At 40.2% G+C, this 22,076-nt stretch overlaps 1 protein-coding gene across 1 annotated transcript in view; it reads right to left on the bottom strand.

The window, feature by feature from the left end:
- The window catches only part of LOC103150869 (heparan sulfate glucosamine 3-O-sulfotransferase 5), a 65,262-nt gene extending 43,685 nt beyond the window's left edge, over positions 1-21,577 (bottom strand). Inside the window, exon 1 of the mRNA XM_007570638.2 lies at positions 21,252-21,577. The gene's annotated coding sequence lies outside the window, so the exon portion shown is untranslated. The remainder of the gene's footprint in view (positions 1-21,251) is intronic.
- Between the last annotated feature and the right edge of the window lie 499 nt (positions 21,578-22,076).

The raw sequence follows: 22,076 nt of genomic DNA, 5'->3' as shown, positions 1-22,076 counted from the left end.
CCGAGTGAAGGGAATTTCACCGAGTGAAGAGCAAGTTGCATACTACTTTATTATTATTAATTTATTATTCTTAATTTATTATTAGTCTAACTGTAAATAGCTGAAATAGTTGGAAAATATTCTGCTTTCTGCAGATGACATACGAAGCAGAGTGGCTGCTGAAGGTTGGAGAAACCAGTTCAACATGCAGTAAAGGTTCTATTTTATTTATCCAGAACGAGGATTATTTTACGTTAGTGGTCTGAGCATATTATCAAACAGCAATAAAATGAAAGAAAGCTCATAAAACGACTGAACTGAAGAAGAGACAAGACTGTAGAATATTGTCATGAGCAGGAACCTCCCTGTAAATCCAAAAAAAAAGCCTCATGAAAGAGTTAGAAGAAATTTAAATGAGTTCTGGTCGTTTCTCATCAGCACATCAACCCATGGGCAACATGGTTTTAGTTTAAAAACCATGTTGCCCATTTCAAAACATTTCATAAAGCCGTCCTCATAACTCAGGGCTGGTTTCCATCCATTCGTCCTGTGCCTCATATAGCAGCCCTGTCACACATTCACAGATTGATTTATAATTTCTCCTCTTGCCCGGAGTGCATCCTGCAGAAACAGCTGACAGGACGGATGATGGAGAGCTGAGGCTCCTGCATATACTGCTTATTAGAACAAAAACATTAGAAGAGCTCAGGTTTGTCAGAGTTGGAGCAGTTTTCTTGCTACAGAGCAGCAGTATTAATAAATGTTAGGTGGCTGAATAATATGTAGTATTGATGTGAAGTTCTTCAACAATCTCAGAGGAGCAAACGGCATCAGGAAGACCAAGAAACACAGCAGAGAGGCCAGGAACAAGACTGCTGTTAACACGTGAGTGGCAGCATTATGCTGTGGTAATACTTTCCCTCAGGATCAATGGAAAAGGTTTCTAAGGGAGCTTTTAAAATGGAATAAGAAAAAGTGAACAGTAATGTTTCATCTGCTGGTGTGGAATCAACCAGGTTAACCAGAGCCTGATTTCATCACATGTTGATGCCACAAATGGCTGCAATAAACAAGGTGCAGAGATTCCCAACTAGCACTGACCACACAACTCAAAAACAGTTGAGAGAGTCCTCCCCTCTGAGCTGGAGGTTTGAATGTTTCCAGGTTTGATTCCTCTGAACGTATTCAGTAAATGAGTTCCCATCTGCCCTTTAGTTCAACTCATTTAATGGAAAAGCTAAAAACCACCTCAACAAGTTTAAAATCTTTTTTTGTGAAAATGAAGACGTTATTTTGCATTTTACAGTTAACATCGACATGTTCTACTTACAAACGTGATTAAAAATCGTTGAAGGAAACTCGGCTGCTGCTGGATGGATGGAGGTAAATCCAGATCAGTTCGTGAAGCAGTGTGGAGGCACCTGCCATTAGAACAGTGGCCTAGTCAAAACCCAGGCCACTGGGTATATGGGTAGATGTGTGTTGCAAATAAGAAAGGTCAAAAGACTTGTAACTGTTATTGCAGAAAAAAATTGACAAGTGCAATGTATTTGTCCAGCTTTGTGAATGCACTGAGGGTGACCGCCGTTTAACTGACTGCATAAACTGCTTCCTGGCACCAAAGCGATGTGACGATCTGCCACATGAAGTTCCTTAACCAGAGAGAGCGTCACTGTGACTGCAGCCTGAGCGAAGGGGCCTGTTCAGCTCCTTGCTGAATCAGCCTCTCAGCTGGAGAGGCTGATTCAGCAACGCCACCGGCTCACATGATCCTCCAGCAGCTGCTGCACACGCAGCACAGACCTCGGCCTCTCCCCTGGGTGTCAGCATGGCCCCTCAGGCTGCGGTCAATGAGCTCAGAGTGTACTCAGGTTTTACCGTCTCAGTCTAACCAAGCAGACATTCTTGAAGAAAACATCTTAAAGGGGCAATATTATGAAAAATCAACTATTCTGAGCTTCACATTATGTTATAATGTTATTCCCTCAACCAAAACATACCTGGAGTTTACTTTGATCCCTTCATGTATGTTTGAGAAATCCTTTAATCTCCATGGCAACCATTCAGCTGTACAAAACGCTTGGTGAGATCTTTGAGATGCAGCTCCTCCCCAGAGCTGCAGTTTCCAAGATTCTGCCTCCCAGAGAAACGCTTAACCACAACTCCCCCACTCAGCTCCTTCAGACTAGCCAGCAGCAGTTAGCAAAAACCTGGTGAAACTGTGCATCTGCTCAGTGTATTATACAAGCTACTTTTCAGTAAAAACATTGTTAAAGGGTTAATAGAGGAGCCATCTTGTGATGACATTCTGAAGGCGGAGTTTCACAAAGAGCAGGAGATTTTAAAAGGACAGAGGCTCGATTTCAAGGCATTAAATTAATGAATAAGATTTTATTTTAAGTCACATTTTACTTAAAGTTAAAAGTTAACTATATCAACTGAAGTTAACAAAGTTACTGGATTGCGCTATAAAAACAGCACGATGAAACTTTAATATCCCAGTGATGGGTTGAAGAAAGCACACTGACTTTAATTCTAAAATCTTAAATTAAAATCTTCCAAAAGAACGACCAAGTCATTGTCATGTTTTACAAATGTTCAATTTTAATCTCAACAATACAAAAACACAGAAAGATTTTGAGGTTTATCTCTCATCATTTTGGATGAATTCAGCCAAATCTACCTTTCAGTATTTCTTCAGTGTTTGCAGAAACTATGGCAAAGTTTCACATTGCCTGTAACAAATCCTAACTGTTGAATCAACTCAGTGGAGGTATGTACTGGTGCTGTTGCTGGTTTATCAGCCCTTCACCACTGTGCTCTACAGCTGATATGAGACATCAGAGTCTCTAAATCATAGTAAACAAAAACTCTGCTTTCAGCTCATTTGTCCAAAAGTATTTGTTCTACAATTTTTATAGCTTAGTCAGATATAACCTCCAGTCCAATTTTCTTTGTAAATCCTCTTAAAACTCCTCAAAGGGAACAAAGTGCTGTTCAAGGCAACAATAATACATACGATGGTAAACAAGAAGAGAGAACAGAAACTGGCAGGAATTAATAAAACAGCTTTAAGATAAAAAAAAACAAAAAAACATTTAAAATAAAATGGAAGCAACAACCATGAAATTGACATGAAATTACAGTAAATAAAGGTTTTAACAACAGATACTGAAAACTCCTGTCAGAAAAAGCTCAGCCTCCTCTGAGCTCCGGCAACAACTGGTCAACTTTTAATCTCCTCCATTCTGAGCTCTGCAATGACTCTTTGTTACCCACCAACCAGTCACAATAACATGTGACCAGTCTGAACTGATTGTCCAATAGGATGGAGGACGGGAAACAAAGTGGGGAATATAAGATAGTTTGAATTGTAAGATTACCAAAATGTTACAGCGTACTCCTCCTCCTTCTTCTGGCAAATATTCTTTTAACTTCATCTCTCTTCCTTAGCTACATATCCTATACGTACTTCCTCTTTTTGTATCAGGCTTAATTCAGTTTAAGAGTCCACACTTTTCTAATGATTGTCTAAAATTATAGTTGAACCAAGCTGTCCAGGTACCGTTCCTCTGTCTGACGGTAAAAAGAAACAATGTAGGAATTTAACTGTAAATTATGACAACGTTACATAAATAAACTGCGCTCCTCCTGATCTGAGGCTTGAGGCTCCAGCGTTGCTCCTGCTTGGCCTGTTCTCATTACACTCTAATGTGAAGCTGCAGAACTCAACAAAAAGAAAACTGCTGAGAAACGTTCAGGCTGGACTTTAAAAGTGGGGCATGTTGTTCAAGATCAAGAAGAAGATGAGATTATTCATCAACCAAAAGTAAAATAAAGCTAAATATGACATTGAGGATGATGTCTGTGAAGAATAAAACAATTGAATTCTGTACAAAGAAAAACGCATAATTGGAAAACATCAGCTCTTTTCTTATTTTGATCTTTAATATTAACTTCTTGAGGAATTTTTAATTGTTTCTCATCAGCATGTTTTTCCTATATGTTATACAAAATCTGGAATTTAGGCTGATTTCTCTTCTGCTCTGTTCTCCTCCTGTTTTAATGCTCTTCATACTTTGAGGGGTTATTGTTGCTGTTCTTGCTAACAGTACATTTATTCAATGTTTTCTAATGTCTTAGTGTTGTACTTTAGCCTCATTCTTTCAGGAGAATGTTTTCCACAAATTAGGATAAATAGAAATGGCTCTGCTGAAATGTCAGTCTTTGGTTTTTATCATCAGTATGTTTGTCTTTAGAGGAGGGCTGCACAATATGTCACAGATTTACAGGTAATGATGATGACCATGACTGAATTATGATTGTATCTCATTTAACTGTTTACATCCATTGCTGTTGTGATTTTTAATGACTTATCATGTGACCAAATTTATTCAAATGTGATTTTAATTGAATTTCTTATGAAATGGAAACACAGCAATTCCGAAATTGTTTTTTTTATTTGTCCTTTTTTATTTTGCACAGATTTTTTTTTTGCAAAAATGTACTTACATTTGTAATGGAAAACGTTGTTATAGATTTACCTTAAACTTTATTTTGTGCTTCTGGTCACCACTTGTATTGGTTTTTATAAACACCGGTCAAAAAGCTGGAATCCTTGTAATCACCTGGATATTTTCCCATATAAAGCAGAAAGCTGAAGTAATCTTAGAGAATGAAACATGGAAAGCATCCATCCGTCTTTATGTCATCTAGTACCACTAGACAAAAAGTAAAAAAAAAAAAAAAAAAAAAAGGTTATAAACTCTACAGATTAGAATAGGTACGGCTCAGTGAGTGGTTTCAGGAAAAGAAAACGTAATCTAAAGGCAAAATCAGATTCTGGTCAAAAAACAATTTGTAAATAGAGCAAGTTACAGAGCTAAACTGGCACTTCATTATAACATATAGCCCAGCTGTCTATCACAGCTTTCCCAGTGCCAGCTTGGTTTATGTCAGTGTGTGGTGAAACACATTGTCGCCTGCTTGCATTAAAGTCTCAGAAGCTCATGGTTGCATTCTGTCAGCAGCTAACAGTGAGACCAGAGAAGGAGAAATCCCCTCCACCTCTGAGATGGGTGTGGGGTTTTACACACACATCATTCATGTCAATAAACTGGTAAAAACAACAGACAGACATATCCAGATGCAGCGACAGTCAGTAGAAATTGTTTCTCTGTGCCATGTGAAGGCTGAGGCTGCACATGTTGGGAGAGTCACAGGTGGATTCATTAAGTGGAGCGTGAAGGTGTCGGCCTCATTAAACAGAAGTCAGATCTGCAGAGCAGGATGATCGTACCGCTGGGACTGTCGCTGTCCGATATGCAACATGTGCACCGAAACAAGCCAAAGAGAGCGCGCTTGTTAACTTCACACAAAACAAAACGAGTTCGGCCGCGTTGTCGCTTTGAGGCTGTTCAGCAGAGGCAGAGCAGACATTCAAGGCCACGGCGCTGATGCTAACAACAACGAGAGGCTGAAATTTAACAAGCAAGGCACACCCCAGCATACACATCACATTTAAAAGAAAGTCCAAGGAGCTGGAGATGTGGTTAATGCAACAACACTGCAGCCATTAGACTGGAGCATCAGTATTTATCTTGCATCACTCTGGTCTCAGTAATGGACTCATCTGCCCACACTGAGAAACCTAGGATCTGGACTCTGCCAACAAACAGCAACTGCTCCAAGTTAGACCACTCTTGCAAAGAGCTGAAGATCATTATAATTATCACACCTCGTCTGTAGTGATGGGCAGAACACTGAACTCTTCACTGGTGCTGCCTTTTAACAGACACAAGGACATTTGCAAAGTTTAAACCCCAAATGACTGAAACAAACATCGATGGAGAGAGGCTGTGATGGGCACAGATTTTATTCTCAAGGTTTTATGGTTTTAAATATTAACAGTCTGACAAGAGGCTTCCTGCTTTTAATGTGACATTATGAACAGTAACAGTGTGATGAGGATTCATTCCAATCTATGCAATAAAACTGTTTTTAACTTCTTAAATAAATCTGAATTTTCACTCCCTATTTTGGCACAGATTAGGGAAAGTGAGCTTTTTAATTCAGCATAATAGAAAAATGAAGAGCCTACTCAGGGGCAGACAGCTTAAATTTATTATTGCTAATATTGATATTATTTTATTATTATTATTATTATTTTTTTCCCCTTTGTTGTTTTTTTCTCTCTCATATCAACAAATCCTACAACTACCCAAAGTAATTCTGTAATTTTGATGTCACAATCAAAAATACTATTTTCTTCTGAATAATTTTCATTCTGACCTTTTACTTGTGTTAACATGTGACTTGTTCATTTTTCCAAAAGTGTTGATGTAAATCAAAGCAAGTTCTGATTTCTATCAGGATTTCCACCCAGTTTACTACACCAGGTCTGTTGTTTACTGTTAAAGCAGAGGAATGATTGTTGTGCAGCGTCACTGACCTCTACGAAACCTAACCATTGAAGGTTGGAACCTTCATCTGGTTTTCAGATGTTTTCATTGAAGCTCCATCTGATATCACAGTGAGTATCCCTCTGCTGGACTCATCTTCCTCCCCCCTCACCTCCAACACCTCTACTGTAGATAGGAGACTGGAGCTGCACCTAATCATGGAAAGGCTGACTGGCTGTCTGATCATTGGAGGCAGCAAAGGACACCAGAGACCGCTGGAGGCATCGGTTAACATTCACGTCAGTAACCCATCTATGGTTTGTTTGACTTTTTTTTAATTTGGCATGTTGAGTTATTTTCTGATTTTATTGACAAAGCCCTGCCAAGCAACCAGACATAAATGAACATATTACAGTTATGATTTACAGTCCCAGACGAACTTACTGAGAACATATTTATTTAATTTTCTTAAATGCAGGCAGCACCAGAGGCAGAAATGTAAAGTGAAGGCCTTTTAACAATGACACCATAAAAAACAATGTGGCATGAAGGGATCAGGACAAGGAACTGGGATCAATTTAACAGCTTATGAAACAGGAGGCAACAGAAGAATCCAGCAGGGAGTGACAGAGACAGAGGCCTAAACGCTGAGGAGTGCGGTTGCTGTGAAGATGCAGGTGGTTGATTACAAAGCGAGTGCAACTGGAGGGAAAGGTGAAAGTCTGAGACATAATCTACTGGAAACAAATAAAAAAAAATAAAAACAAGCAAGAATAAACCAAGAGGCTAAATACAGAGGAATGAATGGATACAGTTAGACCTTAAAATCATTACTAAAGAAACAATATGACAAGATCGATTAGGTCACAATAAGAAACTCAAACATAAATATAAACCACAGAAACAGATGAAAGCCAAAAGTTAAACACCAGGACTGTAACAGTTCATTCGTTTCATTTTGTCTGAAATAAAACGTGAAAAATACAAAGATCAATTTAATCTTGTTACTGGGCCAGTCAGCCTTTCCATGATTAGGTGTAGCTCCAGTCTCATATCTACAGGAGGTGAGGGGGGAGGAAGATGAGTCCAGCAGAGGGATACTCACTGTGATATCAGATGGAGCTTCAATGATGACATCGAAATTGTCATGATGTCAGCCTTTTAGAAAGGCTGAATTTCTAAAACAGCTGTCCCTACAGCCAATCAGAGCCATAGGGAGGGTCTTAGTGCTGTCAATCATGCCTGTATACGAGTTGCTCACACCCTCCCTCACACAAGTTCAAGATTGATGGCCGTCATCAATCTAGTTAGCTAGTTAGGCTAGTTAGCCTGCCATGACTGTGCAGGCTAACTAGCCTGCACAGTCATGGCAGGTGAAGAAGCTTTAGTGTAGCAAAGAGCATGGAGGAGGGTGTGAGCAGCGCACACATGAGACTGATTGACAGCTCTGGCTCTGATTGGTTGTTTCTGACCAAACAGTGTATATCTGCACATGGCAGATATACACTGGTGGTCCTAACCACAGAGAGGAGACAGAAGAACTTGAACAAATCTGAAGCAGAACTTGCTGTGAGGCAGCAGTGCTAATCCCAGCAGCACCGCACAGCAAAACTTCAAAACTGACATAAAACCTCCAACGTACATAAGGTTTTTGTTTTGTAATTCAGAAAATTTCCAAAAGTTAAACATCTTTGACTTTTGAAACTCAGAAATTTCAAAGTTTTCAAAGTTTCGAGATTAATCTCAATATTTCAGAGTTTTTTTGTAGCAAAGTTTCAACTTTTCAAACTCAATAAATTCAGTTGTTTTGAAGAACATTTCAGATGTTTGGCAGAAATGTACTCCTTTTATTTTATATCTACAATGGCCCTAATACACAGTCATATGTGCATGCGAGCATAACAATGTGTTGGCTGTACCATATGTGTGACGATGCTGGTGCCTGTTGAGCATCAACAGAAAAACCCGGCGATCCGATCCGATCCGATCTGCTGGGTTCCTGTTTTGGTGAGCAACATTTGGCTCATAAAATATGCTGCAAAGATTCACTAGTTCCTTTGTTGGATCATAAAATCCCCCACACTCGTTAATTTTAACTGTGCACATTCTGATGTAAGATTACCTTTTGAGAAGGAATTAACATCGTTGCAGGTTAATAATGATCAGAGCAGAAAGTGTGTTTGGTGATGTGTGTTGCAGGGAATTAAAACAAGGTGATAAAATGCGGCGCGCATGCTGAAGGTGCAAAACCGGAGCAGAGGCTCATTTCTGCTCCTTATGCAGGTGAGAAAACGCTGGAAACAGGGAGTCAGCAGAACAACAGTGAAGAATGAGAACTTGATGTTTCCTGCAGCGCTTTAATTGCAGCTTCAGAGATGTTATATGATCTGGAGCAAAGCTCAGAGCCCCCAGAGAGCTGCGTCCAGGCAGACAATCTGGAGCTGATGTGTAAATACTCTCCCGCATGTGAGCAAAATACATGTTGAAGCAGAAAGGCTCAGAGGTTAGCACATTTCCTTTTTTCTGTGATATTACAGAGCCTACCCTCTTCCTCTGTTTCCCCCCTGAGGTCATCAGAGCAACAGCACAGACACAGTGATGTGGCAGGCATGGCAGCAGATCAGTGCAGATAAAAACATCTAGGTTAGATCCCAGAGGATGCCCTGTACTCTGACTTGAAACACGTTTCCACCTCCTTCTATTCTGTGACAAAAACTCTGGATGTGTTATATGAGCTTCTGAGGAGAAGACTTCATCCTTATGAGGTGCAGAGACATTTTCCTTCTGTTTCTTCCATCACTTCTGATAAGTTGTACAGGACGTATAATATTGTTTTACTTTTTTTTTAAAGAGTTTCTTTGCCACTAGTGGTCTTTAATAAAAGGCCAACATGTGAAATCAGTTCTCATTGTTGCAGCTGCATGACAAAGATCGCGTCGTTTTGTTCTCAGCCTTTTGTCATCGGCCTCTTCTTGACATCAACCCCCTTGGTGAGCTTTTCACCACAACTGTCTTGTAATTGGTCTAAATTTTATGGGTATGTTTGCTTATGTGTAAAAAGGTAGAAAATGGGAATAACCAGCAGAAAATACAAGTTTTAATGTGGGCAAAAAAAGAATGTGTTCCTGCTACATGCCGTCGTCAGCTTCTTACAGATCTCTGACACACAGAAGCTGCGTTTCCATTCGCCATGGTGAGCAAATTAAAGTTATGAAATTCTCATAATAGAAACACAACAACTTTGAAAACACGTTTTCCAGTAAGTTTTTGTGGATGTTTGTCAGCCGTGTTGAAATAAAAACTGTAGTGGAAACACTTTTTTCACATCACACAAGTCACATTATCAACAGCTGGATGTTACTACTGGAGGAAATATCAAAGAAGACGACAGGAAGTGACAAGATGGTGGTTTGTTTTGCTTTTTTGGAGAATGTAAAGGTGGAGTTGTGCGCATTAGTTTCCTCCTCTATGTGGAAAACATTTCCAACTGTTCAACTTCCAAAAGCTGTTTCTTCAGACAGAGAGCAGGATGGATAGTTTTAATGGGGAAGTTGGACCAAAACATTGAACTCCCTCTGCTTTACTGTTCTTAGGTATGAAATGAGTCAGAACATAAGTGGCAAATTGCACTACTGCTGCACACTGGGAATCTGGAACATTTAATCTCAGACGGTACCAGAAATTTGTTGGGTCCATTCTACGTTTAACTGCATACATATATACACCTATTCACACACATACATATGTAAGCATGATTGTCCCTTTATGTCATGTTACCTGACATGTTTAAGTGAAAGTCTAGCAGAGTTTCTAGAGGAATGCTTCCATGAGCCAAATATCTGATTCATAATTACCGATAACAAAGTTTAATGAGTAAAAGAAATATATATATAAAAAATAAATACAGCCAGTGTGCTCTTTTACATATGGATATGATGTTCTGTTTCTACTGTTCAGTTTTGCAGCCTCTGTGGTCTTTGACACATTCTGTATTGAATTCCTTTGAGCTTTAGAGAGCTGACCTGAATGCAGACGTGTACAATCGACCACATGCAGAAAATGTTGCCACACCTGAGGAGTTGGGGCTCCATCACACAGGAAGGCTGGCTACTGAAATGTCTGCAATATGAGAAAACCTTGTTAACATGTTCAGTAAAGACCAAAAGAGCAGGTCTGAATTCCTATAACTATAACAAACTATCTGAGAGAAAACAAGATATTAGAAAAAGTTTATTCTTCTCTCATAAAACTAAATAATAACCCTTATATACTGCTCAAAAAAATAAAGGGAACATTTCACTTTAATTTTGTGTGTGGCTCTAAATCCAGGCCTCCATTGGTTAATAAATTTGATTTCCATTGATGATTTTTGTGTGATTTTGTTGTCAGCACATTCACCTTTGTACAGAACAAAGTATTCAATGAGAATATTTCATTCATTCAGATCTAGGATGTGTTATTTGAGTGTTCCCTTTATTTTTTTGAGCAGTGTATTATTGGAGTGTTGTTTGTTTTTGTTTTTGTCTAACTCCATGTACAGTGTTCTCGTTGGTCTGGTCAAAAGAGTAAATTATGACTTGGTGTCATAAAGCCTTAATTAGACAACCCAACAGGACAGAAGTCCATCTGAAGACCACTGGGCAGAAAACATGCAGACATCAACAATTCTTGTGAACTTATTTGATTTGCTCTTATGATAAATAATTCAGCTCGGCATCAAATGAAAGTGGGTGAGGTCGCATGTGGGACGGGCCTGGTGAGCAGCAGAAATGGCTCCATGCCACTTTTATTATCCCCCGTGGCAGCCGATCTGAGAGGATCCGCCAACCTTTGACATGAAGATGATGAAAGGCGAATAAAATCATGAAGTCGCTTGCAATTCTTTTTACACACTTGACAGTTAAAGAATGAGTCTCGGGGTGAGGAGGCTTAATATTACGCAACAATGTAACATCTAGCTTTGTCACGCTGTATTATTAATGAGCAGAAAACTCTCCCAGTACAGCTGGAGCCCTCCGAATTGGATCTGCATCGCACTTTTCCAGCTGAGTCCATAAAAAGCCCAAAGCAGTGTGTATGTGAAGGGGCCGGAGCCGGTTGTTCATTACTGTAAATGATTATGCTGCCACTTGTACAGCACTATTTTATCTCAGCATCGCTTTAAAGAAAACATTCATCTCCTCAGGGGACAGAAACCAATAAGGAATTCAAACTTTTAAACCATGCTGAACACTTCTTCTTCTGTGGTATGTGTGCAAAGGCCATTTATAATTGAGTTCTGGCACCAATACGCGTCTCAGACAGCATCTACTTTAAACTTTGATTACAGAAGTCTGCAGGAGCAGAAAACAAGAAGTAATAGAATACGGCCGCAGGTCATCACATTTAATAGTATGACTCATCATTAACACTTGGCAACAGCCATCGATCGAGCGTAAGTGTAAAGAATAGTTGACAACGAGGGAGAGCGGGAGACTAAGTGCTCCATCAGATAAGCAGGGCCATAACTCAGAGCAGACGCTGAGCTTTTCACATCCATGGAGAAAATTCTAATTACCACTATTCAGTGTCAACAAACACAGACACAGACAACACGTCATCCATCAGTTCCTGCCCATGTTTAATCCAGTTTAGGGTCCGTATTGGGCATTGCTGCATGACCCAGCAGTCAACAGGTATCACAGGGAGCATTCACACCAGCTTTAATCAAACTCCAGTTTGCTTGTGTAGAAAGTCCAGTTCGTTTGGGAAAGTGTGAATGTGTAACCGAACTCTGGTCCGGCTACAAACCTCTGCTTCTGTTGGTTGAAGTGAACTCTGGTGCGGTTCGAAAGATTATGTGAACGTCAAGCAGATCAGAGACTGCTCCAAAAGCAGGAAGTGGACTACATCACAGGGCATTCTGGGTAAATACAACCAAAACATGGAATGAACAGATAGCTCTTCCACTTTGCTTCATTTTGGTTTAAAAAAAATGAATGACGTAGTTTAATCTGTGGTTCATCAGCTGACATCCACTAAACATCCCCATTCTTCTCCAATTTCTCTCCACTGTCGCTTCATTCAACATGAGTGTAAGGCAGTGGTGTCCAAAGTGGGTCCTCGAGGGTCGGCATCCTGTGTGTTTTAGTTCTCTCCCTGGTTTAACACACCTGGGTCAAATGATGGCTCGTTAGAAGGTCTAAGAAGAACATTGACATGGTGAAAAAGTTGTTACTGTTGGAGAACTAAAACATGCAGGATGCCGGCCCGTCAGGACCCACTTTGGGGACCACTGGTATAAGGGACTGCTGTACAGTCAACAACACAACCCAAGCAATTTTCTAGTGTCGCCCCCTGCTGGTCCAGGAGGAGTGAACGCTGCAAGTCAATGATCTGCTGGGTTTCCTTAGATAGAAACTTTCTAAACGTCTTTGAATAATTAACTGAGCTTAATATGCTTTTAGGAGTAGTTAGAATGTATTTTTTTGATTGAATCGAAAATATTTTCTTTGTGAAGTGCCTCGAGATGACATTTGTTGTAAATTGGCTGTATAGAAATAAACTGAGCTAAATTGAGTTATTTTGAGGGACCAGATTATTTTATGTGCTGGGATATAAACTCCCAGACATAAAGAGCATGTTCTCTCTTTTTACCACGGTTCTCTACCATCGGGACCCACTGGTTCAGATGGAGGTCTGGTCCTGACTTCACTGAGTCAACATCTCCAGGCATTCAATAACAGCACCTGTAAAGTACTTTGATGGGTCCAATCATAACATCACAGCTAGTAAAGTATGTCATAGAAAAATAGCAAGTTGTTAAAAGAGACTTTTTCATTGGACAGCGATCTAAAGCAGGTTGCAAACGTGCAGCAGCAGGTAAATTATGACGCTGTGGAACTCTGAGCTCGTAGTAAATCACTTCTTTTGCCTGGTAAACATTTTTACAATTTCCTTCAATTTTCAAAGCTATTTTTTAACATTGCCAGTATTAGTGTAATTCTAACCAAGTCATAAAGCTGAGGAGAAGCTGCATGCACAGCTCAGGTCTGGCAGTGTGAACAGTATTTCTTGCTCATTGTTTTTGTCTTGCTTTGGGGGGATTTTGAATCTTTTAAACATTCAGAGCGGCGACACTCAGAAGTGCTCCATTCACAGCCCTGCAGGGGATGATATGGACTGCCAACCATATTGGTTGCTATGGCAACTGACAGCACCTCCCCATAAAAGCCCTAATTGATAGCGGCTGATAGCTGCAGAAAATTAAACATGGCATCCCGGTCACTGGTTCAACAGGAGATCTACGGCGCAGGCGGCTGGGTAACATGGAGGCAAATCTTCTCAGTCATTTGCTGTCATTTTTTGTTCATCAATTAAACCAAATTCTGTTGGAATAACCTCCATTTTCTTCTGCTTGTTTCATACAAGCTAAGATAGGGAATTATTATCCTCAGAGTGGAAAAAGTCAGATATTAAGACCTTTCACTGTCTTTGAATTCTTCCAGAGGAAAGAAAACGTGATGAGCCAGACTTCTGCTTACTACAGATGACATAACTCTACTGAAATGACTTGAAGTGAATTTGCTTCTGGCAACAAATATAATTAAAAATCACTTTTGCATTTGGATTAGCTGCAATATGTTCTTGCAACTTATTAAATTTTGAGCATTAAATCTATTTTATGGCTGCATTTTACCAAAAGCAGCAGCAGCAGCAAGGTTAACATTATCAGAGAATGTACAGAGCCATGATGCAACAGAAGCTAAAGCTGCCTAATTACTGTGTCTATTGGAACATTTGCAGGAGCAGATAGATTTTAGCCTTCCTGTCAACACAGCTGGCTGCGGTGAAGAAAGGCTTACACAGGCAGTCTGAAGCATGACAAGATGTAGCAGAAATGCAGAATAATTCAATCAGAGTGAATCCTGGAACGGTGATGAAATCCAGTGAAGTTCAAACGAGTGACTCTAAACTTGCTGCATTTGATGCAACACTTAGCACAGAGTGGATCGTCATCCAGCAGACAGTCTGTTGACTGACGCTGTTTCTGTCTCAGTGAGATCTTGGAGTTAAGTACAGTTTATATCTGGACTGCATGATGGCTGAACCTCCTTACATCACAGAGAAAGAATATCCGCTGCTTTCTCAGTGTTCAAAGTTTTGGAGAGAAAACTGTTACCTTAACGTTTTGTCTTCTTACAGCATTAGAGGTGAAAACATTACAATTTACTCTCCTGACTATAGGTGCAGATGCAAGGATGGTTTTTTTTACGCACAGACTACAACACAGTGATAACTAAATAAATTGATAATATTAAGAAAAGTTCCTTCTGAATATCATCTCTGACATGGACACTGACCAGATGCATCTTACTGATCAGGAGCAGACACTTTGGAGCATGTCTGGTTCAAAAGTGCATTCAGCGTTTTGCTGAAGTGACGACTTAACGAGTCGACAGCACATAGAGAACAGAGGAAGCTGAGGAGACTACTATGATATGTTAATGTATTTATAGTCTAAATAGAGGAGTGGGCAGTTGACCTTGTTGAAGAAAAAAATGATTAGATTACCAAGCACAGAGCTCTGTCCTGCTCCGCTACAGCAGCAGAGGACAGGGTCCTTTCAGTCACACATCCCTGGAAATCTGCACTTAACTCAGCCTGAGTTTACAACAAGAGACAAACTGCAGCTGGAAAATGTTAAAGAAAAGATAAAAATGCAAAAGTAACACTGCTTACTTAAATGGAGCTATAAAAATGAAAGCAGTAAAAACAGTTTTAAAGTTATATCCTGTATTCCTAAAAGAAACAACATGATTTTAAACATCTGGTTATGAAAATGATTTGCTAAATAACCATTCCGACCTCACAGGGAGGGAGAACGCTTTCTGTGGCTGTTTCATCATTCCACCGTTCCTGGTGGTTCTGTCGTAAAGTGAACTGCTCTGACCTGTGAGAACGCAAAGCTGTTTGCTTTGACTGCAACTTAAATGAACGACTGAGATTTCTGTAAACACAGCAGTTCTTCTATGAATATCAGTCACTAAGGTGAAAATGTTTCAGCTTATCAGAACTCTGCAATTCTGCTAAGCTGTGATCTTGTAAAGTTATGATGTAAACTTGATCAGCTGTAACTGATAAGACCCAAACAAAGCAGAGTGGCCCCTGGTGGAGTGGGGCCCCTCTGGCTACTTGATGTGTTATTATTATCCAGACACTTCCTCCACCAGGACTACAGATGTTGTTCACTTCCTGCCTATCACTGTATGAGAACTGAGGTGGTGTGTGTGCGTGCGTGCGTGCGTGCGTGCGTGTGTGTGTGGCAGAGGACAGACATTCAGAGAGAGACGTCATAACTGCTCCTATTATTTATGTGTTCAGAGGTCAATTCTACAGCCAGCACAGCAGGGCAAATAAATATGGATCTATGCAAAACCAGAACAACTTTAATCAGAAGGCTTTAAGATGGCAGCATTGTAGAGACCGACCACAGTAACCTGAGCCACAACATTCTCCACTCACTGTGTATAGATCAGACCAAGACACTCTGGTTCCAAATGAGTTAGAGAACATCTAAAGTTGATGATCACCACATTTCCTCAGGAATAAATCAGGTATTTTATTGCCCATCATTCACCTGCTCCCTATTAGCTTGTTTATTCACACAGTGCTGATGTCATAAACATGTAAAAACACATGTTACTTCATGTTGGAAATTTGCGAGCTCTTTGCTTCAGATCACACCTGTTCTCCCAACACACAGAGCGGTTTCTGCTGCTCCGCACTCTGAGGTGGAGAAACAAAACTGAAACAAGACATCGGTTTACTTTTATAAAGTCCCAACAAGGAAAAAAAAAAAACATGATTAAATATTTAGCCATTAATAACATTTTACAGCAGAGCTGGAGAATTCTCTCCCCTGAGCTGGTTTGGCTGCAGAACCACAGAAAATAATGACAATGAACTTTATTTAAAAAGGGAAGATAAACAAGTCAAACATAAATCCCACCATTTGAAGATTTGTACCAGATTGTAGACGAAGTTAGTCACAAAATACACAACTATAAAACCAGACAGAAATCACAACGCTGCAAGTTGCTTTCCCAGTTACAACACACAAACACACAGACCCACACACACACTGGCACACACACATATATGCAGTTAATCAGTTACTTCATTTAAGTAGAGCAATAATTACATCATATATTCTAATTATAATTACAATTACAAATTCCAGAGCTTGTTCTTGTGTCGATGTATTCTCCCATTATGACACCTCCAGCCTGTAATGTTTGCCCTGCCCAGAGCATTCATTAGCATCATCAGCCAACAGTTTGACTCCATTTTCTGAGCTGTGCGAAAGAATGTCTCTCTGCTACTGCACTGTTATTCAGGAGGAGAATGTATGGTTCTCCATTATATTTAAACATATGTATGAGCATATGATCACATTTGGGGACATCTCATATGTTCTGCAAGATTTCCAGATGGAATTCTGTTTTTTAAGTCGTGGCTCCAGCATCTGTTCCTGCTGAGTGAGGTCTGAGTGGCAGATCTGATGTCAGTGTTGAGTCTCATCATAGACCTCTTCATGTTGAGTCAACTTTATTTGTAAAGCACATTTTCAGCAACGAGGAGGTTCAAAGTGCTTAACATCATAAAAATATCATAAGGTCATCAGTTATGAAACAAGCAATAAACATTGCATTTTGTCAAATATCAAGAAAATTATCAAGCAATTATGCATTAAATGTTGATCAATGTTTAATTTACTACTAAACTCTAAATAGGTGGGTTTTTAGTCTGAATTTAAAGGAACTCTGTTTTGCAGTTTTCTGGGAGTTTGTTCCAGATTTGTGGAGAATAGAAGCTGAATCTTTAATGTATTGTGGTGCTAAGCCATCTAAGGGTTTATTAAGTAGCAGAAGTTTATAAATTCCCTGTAACTCATAGAATTTTAAAATCGATTATCTGACCTCTAGGAAGCCAGTGGAATGACATTAAACTGGGATGATGTGCTCTGTTGTAGTGAGAACATATCAGATAGTATTAAATCTACACAAAGCCCATATTTAAACTCAGATTGGATCAATCAACAGGGAGGACAGGACAGAGACTCACAGGGAAACAGGACTAAACACAGAAAATTTCAAAATAACTACACAGAAAAACACAGATCACAACATGTGGAACGTCGACTGAAAATGTAAAACTAGTTTAGGGAATCAGTTGATCGTCAAGAGCATTGTTTGATCTTCTTAATCAAATTATTACCCATAACTAATAAAATTATTTTCACTTTCCCTATGACATCGTACTTATTCAAATGCTTTTCGTCAACATTTTACATCATTTTACTCAGGTTTTCTTCTTTTGTGTGTGTGTGTGTGTGTGTGTGTGTGCGCATGTCAATGAGGTCATGTTATTAAAGTAAAACGATGTGTTATGTAACCATTCCCATTAGCAGTTCTGTTGTCCTAGCGTTAGAGCAGATCTGAAGTGGAAGCTGTCCTTGGCAGTGGGTGTGAAAGGCTCTAGAAGGAGGGGATAAAAACAGCAGCTAATGAAATGAATCCCAGCCTTGCACCATGGCTCTGCAGTGGGAGGACGCCCAAATTGCATCAAGCAAATCTGGCCAATGGAACCCATATGGCTAATGGATTTGGGTTATGATATTGTTTTGGAAGGCTCTGCAACATGCCGTCCTTCAAATGTTACGGCAACACACACCTCCTCATATCATTACTGCCGCAGAACGGAACACACTTGATCAGACCAGGGAGGGAACAATGCTGGGGAAAACAAGGAGGACGGCTGTGTGAATAATGAATATGGTCACCTTAGTCATATATCACCATCCGTTAGAAGACGACTTGGATCAGGGTGTCAGTGCTGAGAGCTGACAAATTTCTGCACACTCCTCAGATTTCACCCCTCCATCCTCTCCCCTCGTCCTCTCCTGCCTCCATAATCGCTGGCTGGGGCAGAAATTAATCCACGCTGCAGCGACCCAAACACGTCTTTGTAAATTGGACACAGTAGGTCGGCCATTGGGAGAGTTGAGTGATCACACAGCAAGCTGCGGGGCCAAACTCTCTTTGAGATGTGATGCTTCTTAAAGGCAAAAGGAGCAGGTAGCCAAGGTCAAGGCGGCCCAGTGGGTGGAGCTTGGCACTCATTTACCATTTCAAAACCGGGAAGAGTTTTCACACTGAGCAGGAATCAGACTCCCACATCCCAGCTCTGTTTCTACCTCATGTCATGGTTCCTCAAAGAGCATTGACCTCTGGCCCACAGACAATGCAACAAAATATGTAAAGAAACATAAACTTTTAGAATGTTTATTTTATTCAATATTCAATAATTATTACATTCATTTAGAATAAATGCTGCCTCACACCATCTGAGTTTAGATAGCCATGAGTTTCATGTGGACCAAAATTTTACAATTTTCCACCACAGAAAATTATTTTAAAAATTATATTACCAGACCATATAATTTTGTATTACAATCTCCCTTTTGCTTATAAGAAAATATGCAATATTTTACATTAATCACATCAAATGTTATTTTATTCCCACATTCTTATGTTGTTTTGCAGCAGAGTCCTCCACAGCGGCGCTGCTTCCTTTGGTCTCTTTCTTGTCACAAACTTTTCAGCTTCTAGTTTGCTATGCTAGCTTGAAGAGCAAAGCAACTTGATCAATCTGACTGGCAGCCAATCAGATTAGAAGCATCAGAAATAACATCTAAATCATTTATTTGAACTTATATTTTATATTAAAAAAAGATTCAATAACTAAGGCCAGGTTCAGATGTTTCCTTGCTCTTAGTTGGAAAACTCATGTCATTGGTTTTAATTAAGCTCATTAAAACCAATGACATGGTTTGACAATCTTTTCTGTAAATAAAGATTATTTGATGAAACAAACAATTTTTGTTTGTTTCATCAAACAAAAATTATGATGAAAAATTTAAGATTTGATGGGATTCACATTTTTATTTATTTTTTGCATTTTCTTTTTCTCATCTTCCATTCACTTTTCTGAGGTCCCCACAGCGCCCCCAGGTGGCCTCCCAGGTGGCCTCCCAGGTGGACCCCCGATCCCAATTTTAAAAACACTGCCTCCCACCCTGTCCCCGTCCTGACAGTTTCCCAGAAGTCAGCCTGTGGAGCGGCTCAGGGCGTGAGCTGCCCTGTTAGCTGAAGCTCAGACGGTCACAGGACAGAGTTTACAGATCCGCCCCACAGCCAACGGCTGCTGCAGAAGCGCCAACAACAGTCACTATGATGAATGGGACAGTAAGAAGTTCGAGCTGCTGGGACCTCTGCGTCATCATAACCTTCATTCAGCCCTCTAGCAGAACTCACACTTTATGAGTTCAGACTTCAACAACAATATGTTTATTTACTCTGAGGCAATGAAGATCTGAATCTGTGATGAAGATTCATCACAGATTCAGATTCATGCAGTACAGTGATATTTTATAGAATATTTACCAAACCAGATGCTCTCCTATCCTGACCCTCTGACACTGTTTAGATGTTTTCCTGCTGCCACATATTTAAATGTCATTATGATGTCATGGACAGGAGGAAGGGCGGTCACGTCAAGGGTCCCACATGTAGCACATGTTCCAGCTTCCTAGAATAAAGGAAGGAGTCGTTGTATCTTTGGTAGAAGTGTCGTTTTTGCAAAAATCACTTTTGGCAAGACACTGATCCACACAGAACTAATGGACAGTATTGTGTGTTTTCCAGGCAAATAGTGTCATTTTATAGCACAATCAACTAACAATTTTATATGCAATTGTTACAAAAATGCTTTGTATATCAAATATGACTTAAAAGAAATTTGATTTTGCAATTTAATGCCTAAAAAATTGGCCTCTGTCTTTTTAAACCTTCTGATCTTTCTGAAATTCATCACACAACATGGCTCCTCTATTAACCATTTAATGTTGACCAAGTTTTCACTGACATGTAGCTCATATAAATAATGAGCCCAGCAGATGTGCATTTCCACCAGGGGTTTGCTATGGAGATTAAAGGATTTCTCAAACATGCATGAAAGAATAATTTGTAAGTGCAGGATTTTAACCTTCCCTCAAACTTTCTGATGCTGCAGAGCCTATTTTGAACAAAACTCTCAGAGCCTCCCGTCACCCTCTGTGTTGTTTCATTTTCCAATGGAACTAAAGTGTTTGGCTTTGTGGAAACAAAAATGTCTATTTATCTCTAAACGGTGTTTATTGAGTACTGAAGTACACAGAATACACAGCATGCAGAGGCATCAGGCTGATCAGTCATCATGACCACTGGACCGTATTTTGGAGTCATTGTGATTGATAAAACATTCAGTAATCCAACGTGTCACTGCATATGCTGACCAGGTTCCTGCTTGTTCTTTTCATTCAAATAACTGGTTATTTAAGTTCATGAAGCCAATACTAAAAAAAAAAAAAAAAGAAACATTCTGTCCTTGCACACCCACCTCTGCTCTCCCTCTCTGAGCTTTGACTATACCTGAGCCCTCTAGGAGAGGTGATGATGATAAGCCTGTCCTCCTCTGAGACAACAATGAACCCAGCTTAGGTGGGATTGATGGGTCTGAGTCAGGGGAGGAAGTCAGAGAAAGGTCGAACTCAACTTCCCAATGTTCAGAACTGATCCAGCTGGAGCCCAAACAGAAGTGAAGGCTGTCAGGGTCACACTGTGTGCACATGAGCATCCTGCAACTCAACTTCACCCAAATATCCTGCTTCTTTTATTCTCAGCACTGATGCTGCACATTTCTTCAGAAGTGACCCAGAAGAAGCCGAACCGCCTACTTACACACATTTTCCCGCTAACTCCGGGGTTAAATGTCGGAGTCTCTCCTTACCTGTACGGCATCCTTCCCCGGACCGGGCGGCTGTTCTTCCCGTCCAGACCGACCACCCGGACCGCCGCTGCGCCGCCGCGGCTCCCCGCAGGTCGGGAGCGGATCGGAGGACAGAAATGAAAAGTCAGTTCGGGATGTCAAAAAGGAGCGCTGAAGAAAACCACAAGGAAAGAGGCAGAGAGCGTTTCCTCCCGGCTCTGTTGTCTCTGCTTCCTCCGAAGGACCACGGAACTCTGACAGAAGTTGTTCGGGAAGTCCAGTCGGACCGGATCGCCCTCCAGGAGCGACACCGTGGCGGAGCTGAGACTCACTGCTGCTGCTGCTGTGTGCTGGAGGCTGGAGGCTGCTGGGGCGTGTTCTTCAAGGAGGAGGAGGATGGACAGAGGATGCGCAAAGACGCTCCAGAGTGAGGAAGAAAAGTTTGGAAAAGATAGTCAGCTTTGTTTCTGGACACAGAACAGGGTAATGGCTTGTGCTGAGCCTATAAAGCATGTGACTCATGGGTAGACCTCATGAATGATCTAAAATTCAATTTCATTCTTCTCACACTGAAACCAGAGAACAAGAAACATCACAAGATCTGACCCTTAGGATGATCAATCAATCAATCAATCAATCAATCAATCAATCAATCAATCAATCAATCAATCAATCAATCAATCAATCAATCAATCAATCTTTATCATCATGGAAATATAAAAAACATTCTATCATCAACAGTTGTGAAAACCAATAACAAACATTACATTGTGTCATCTTAATATAATCAATACACATCAGATATGATCATGTTTATTATGGTTCTAGAGAAACTCTAACCAGGTG

Source organism: Poecilia formosa, unplaced genomic scaffold (genome assembly GCF_000485575.1).
Source record: "Poecilia formosa unplaced genomic scaffold, Poecilia_formosa-5.1.2 Scaffold264, whole genome shotgun sequence".
Classification (NCBI taxonomy): domain Eukaryota; kingdom Metazoa; phylum Chordata; class Actinopteri; order Cyprinodontiformes; family Poeciliidae; genus Poecilia; species Poecilia formosa.
The sequence above is the reverse complement of the archived record's forward strand: the minus strand, read 5'-3'. Positions and strand labels throughout refer to the sequence as shown.